The sequence below is a fragment of the Pteropus medius genome, unplaced genomic scaffold (assembly GCF_902729225.1).
Source record: "Pteropus medius unplaced genomic scaffold, Ma_sr-lr_union100, whole genome shotgun sequence".
NCBI classification, from domain to species: domain Eukaryota; kingdom Metazoa; phylum Chordata; class Mammalia; order Chiroptera; family Pteropodidae; genus Pteropus; species Pteropus medius.
In genome coordinates this window covers 630,116-635,021 of record NW_024354501.1, presented here as the reverse complement: position 1 = coordinate 635,021, position 4,906 = coordinate 630,116, and the positions used below count along the sequence as shown (strand labels likewise).

The window sequence follows — 4,906 nt, the reverse complement described above, 5'->3', positions numbered from 1 at the left end:
GCATATTTTAATGGCGTTCGACAAGAAACGAAAAGGAATAAATTATTTCTGAAGATGCGGGTTGAATACATCTTGCGTAAACATCATTTCGAGCCCACAGAAAGAAATCTGAAAGTAATTTTTGGAAATTATTTGGAATTATGTTCAAAAGATATTAATTTCACTGCTTTCGACAAAAGAAGTCGTGAAACTAATAATTGATTGTCCCCACACAAATGACAGAGCAGCGCCTGTGGAATTTCTTGTTCCTGTCACGCCACTGGAAGAATTCTGCTTCGTGGGGATCCTGTCACGCGATCCCCATGCACGTCCTTTGATGCCCCGTTTGTTCTTGTCCCACTGCCGGGGTGTGGCGGTTGGGGGACTGGGAGAAGCAAGGAACTGGGGACAGGGACGGGGAGAAAGGGAACCCAGTCAGAAGCTAAGACGAGTCGGGACTGTGAGCCGCGGTTTGGAGGCAGAGGCTGTGAGGGTTCTGCAGCTTTGGGGGTGCCTTCTAGCCTCGCAAAGCTTTACTTTACTGTTTTATTTTCCTCTTCTTGATTCACTTGGAGGCGTAGCATTACCTAGTTCAGATAAAAACGTGCTTGTTTTCAGAGAAGAAAAGCAGGAAGGGAAGATACACCCCACTGGGCTGCAGTCTTTGAAGGAGGAGTCACCCCAGGCAGAGAGTGGGCAGTGACAAGTGCACAGAAGGGAAAAGCCAGTTAAATTGTGCCCTGAGGTGACAGAGAAATGTGGCTGGGGACCGGTCTGGGCCAGAGACCCGTCCTTGGGGTGTGAGCTGGGAAGCTGGCAGCACCTCCCAGCGGAACGGGGGGAAGCGAACCCCAGGTGCACAAACACCGCGTGAACCCCCACCCGCCAGCCGGCGAAGGCTCGTGACGTCCCCTTCCAGATACCCACAGAGGAGTCGCTGACCGTCCCCGAGGGGCGGGGCTCTCGGGGACCTTAGCAGCGTTCACGAAAGCATGAATTTCTTTCACTCTGCGAACTGGGCTTCTGGTTGGCCCCTGGGATGCCGATTAGCTGGATTCCAGAGTCAGAAAAATAACGACACATGTCGTGCTTTTACCGGGACCCACCGTATTCGCGTTTGATGAACGCGGACAGGGGCGTCCCCGCCGTCACCGTGCGCGAGGCCCTGCGGCGTTAGGCCGGCTCAGACATCCATGTGTTCTGTGAGTCACAGGTAGCGCACGTCCCTTCACACGTGTCACCGGGAAGCCGTGACCAATTTGGCCTGATGTGGAGCTTTAACCTCGGTGGACTGGAAGAATCCAACGCGTGTCCACGACGAGCTGCTAATGGCGAAGGAAGAAATCCACATTAACTAGAGGGCATAAACCGCTCGCTGCACGAGGAGAAACATCACGACTTCATTTCTCCTAAGTGAAGTATTATGGATACTGGACTTGTGATTTACATTTAAGTTTCGATTGTTTATGTTAAGATGAATCGAGAAAAATGTTACATGCTAAGGGATTTTTTTTTAAAGGTTCTCTTAGAATGAGTTTTTAACATTTTCTTAAAAAGAACGTCTGTAATAAATGTGCGAAGCTATTTTTAGGCACCTTTATGGAGCTGGGTAAGAACTGAACTCGCAGAGTGATTTTCAAGTGGAAACTTGGCCTGGAGAGAGGAAGCTGGGGCTTCGCTGAGTGAAATCTGTGGGGCACCCCAAAGGGTCAGTGACCAGGGGGAGTCTGTCTGTCACAGCACAGGGTCCCTTCTGCGAGGCTTGCCGACGAGATGGATATTTCTGAGGCCCTGAGCAGTAATTAATTGTACTGATTTCTGCCAATCCCATGCAATCCTTCCCCGTCAGACGATTTAACCTGGACTAGAATTTCAATCACATTTTTGCTAGGAGCAAGAATTCCCGAGTATACATCGCCAGACTTTCCTCCGGGTCCCGTAAGCGAACGCGCGCCAGCCTCTAATTAGTAAACGGGCTGGACTCACTTAGCGATCCACGACTTATCTGGAACTTTCTCTGGATTTTCTACAAGCATAATTGTAGCCTGCAAAGGAGTTGGGTGTTTTATCTCTCCTTTCCCAGCGTTTTTAATTGCCTTTCCTTCCCCTTGACTCACTGGGCTGGCGGAACCTCCCGTACGCTGGGTGGTGGTGGGGACAGTAGGCGTCTTGTCTCATTTTCAATTTCAAATGAAGTGAATGAGCAAGAGGGGAGGGCCTCCTTCTCTCTTCCTCGTCGGCGGAAAGATCTCATAATCATGGGTGTTGAACTATATAATATTTTCTGCATTTATTGAAATAATCTCACATTTTTTCTCACTCTGTTAGTATGAATGCAAAATTCACATAATATAAATGTAAGATGAGAATAATTGATGGTTCATTCACTTGTTTTAAACCAATCTAGCACTCCTGGAATAAACTTGGTGAGGAATTATCCTTTTTTATAAAGTGGCCGATTTCCTCTGCTACCATTTTGTTTATAATTTTTGCAGCTAACTACATGAAGGAATTGGGCCTGTAATTTTCCTTTCTACTAATTTTCTTTTTGTCCTTGTCAGATCTGAGAATCAAAGTTACGCTGGCTTTATAGAAAACAGGTTGTAGAGAACTTAATCTATTATTTTCTAGTCCATGGAAGAATTGAAGCGAGATTGGGTGATTTTGTCCTTAACATTTTTGACAGAATTAACTGGTAAAACCATCTGGGCCTGGAGTTTTCTTTGTGGAAGATTTATAATTACAGTTTCAATTTCTCAAATAATTATAAGGTTCCACATTTTCTATTGCCGGTTGTGTTTTTCTACTGTTTGTCCGTTTCATCTAAATTTTCAAATGTATTATTGGCCACAGTATTTTAACTTCCTCCTCTGATATTTGTATTGTCCTTGTGAAACTCTCATTTTAGGAACCATAATGACCTCTGCGATTGCCTTTCTTATTCCTCCTGTTACATTTTTCTCTTGACCAGTCTCTCCTGGGGTTTATCAACTTTTTTAGTCTTTCCAAGAATGAAATTTTAGGTTTATCAATTTTTTTTTGGTACTCTTGTTTTTTATTTCATTGACTTCTGCCCTTATCTTTATTATTTCCGACTTTCTTCTTTTTGGGGAGGGTGGGAGACAAACTCTGTTCTTTTTAAACTTCTTGTGATGTGTTCATTAATTTTCAGTCTTTCTTTTCTATAAAATTTCCTCTGTATCTCACATGTTTTGATAGTTTTATCCTTAAAATTCATTTCAAATTGTTTTCTAAAGTCTATTGGGATTTCTTTTTAGACTCACGTTTTTTTTTTTTAATTTAGAACATTTCTAACTTCTGCATGTGGACTTTCCAGTTACACAGGTAATTGATTTTTAGCTCAATTGCACTGCAGTCAGAAAACTTACGCTGTATGCTTTCAATTTTATGCAATTTTATAGTAGAAATATGCTTTATGGTACAGTTTATGGTCAGTTATCCTAAATGTTCTGAGTGCATGTGTACTTTGTAGTTGCCGAGTGCAGTTTACACATCGATTAACTCATATTTACTAAAATTGTTGCTCAAATCTTTTACACCCCGTTGTTGTTTATAACTGGTGTGACTGCTTTACCAGTTACAGAGTGGCGCGTTAGAATCTCTCACTGTTGTGGATTTGATGATTTTCCTTATAATTCTGTTAATGTTTTCTTTATTCTTTTGAAGCTATAAGGCATCTTTAAATCTAGAATTGATATGCCTTCCCGATATAAAATTAGACTTCGAGTGCTCTATCTTTACTCTCAACCTTTCCGTATTTTTACATCTTAGATAAAATCTATTGCAACTAGTACATAGATTTTTTTTTCCTAGTCTAAAAACATTTGCTTTTTGATGGAATCATTTAGTTAATTTAAAACATATTTGGTCTACGGCCATACTACCTCGAACAAGTCTGATCCTGTCTGATCTCGGAAGCTAAGCAGGGTCGGGCCCGGTTAGTACTTGGATGGGAGACCGCCTAGGAAGATGGGGTGCTGTAGGCATAAAAAATAAAAAAATAAGGGATTGTAAGCGGACAAGGTCCTTGCAATCTGTGAGGTCAATCAAGGGTTGCCTCACCTAAAAAATGAAATAAAATTAAAAAAAATATATTTGCATTTAGATCTATCTTTTTAATTTGTTTGCTATTTTTTATAAATTATAAATTCATTTTTATATTTTTATTTATATTTATAATATTACTATAAATTCATTTTTTCTTTCTTGCCTCTTTTTAGAGTATTTTTTATCTTCCATTTTTCTATCTTCTTATGTTTTCTGTAATTTCATCATTATTTTTAGAGATTGACACAAACCTTTGACTTATTAATGGCTAATATTAATAATTTTCTTCCCCTTCGGATAATGCAAAAATATTAAAACCCTTAATATCATTTGTCCTGAACAAGGTATAGATGCAATTTTAAATTCTGTGCTCTTATATGTACACGTGTATGTAGAGAGCCAGATCTGTGGCCGAAGCATAGGCAAAGCCATGCTCGATTGTTATAATCTGCCAAGGACAGAGGAGGGAAACAGTGGACAGACAGCTGCTTGTGGCTTAGCAGAGATAACCGGGTACAGACAGGTCTTGGGAGATTAATGCTGCCGGCGAGTTTCAAGTCCTGAGAAGAAGACCCCTACCTCCTCCTCGACCTTCAAAAGTATGTAATAAACACGCTGAGCTTGCCCCGGGCCGCTGTATCTCAGCAGAGTGCAGTGTCCCCGCTGGCCCCGGCTTCTGTACATACCGTCTCTGTGTTTTTCTCCATCCTTCCATCGCCCCCTCTCACGCATATTAACCCTCTAGCCGTGCAGGTCACGGCATGTGTGCACACAAAATGTTGATCTGCATCTTAAATTCTACAAATACTGCCATTTTTTTGCTACAGTCAATATTGGATTAAATCTACCTAAATATTTA

The 4,906-nt window shown here is 41.6% G+C and overlaps 1 pseudogene; it reads left to right on the top strand.

The window, feature by feature from the left end:
* Nucleotides 1-3,867: 3,867 nt before the first annotated feature.
* LOC120595368 (uncharacterized) lies at nt 3,868-3,986 on the top strand (annotated as a pseudogene).
* Nucleotides 3,987-4,906: the final 920 nt, after the last annotated feature.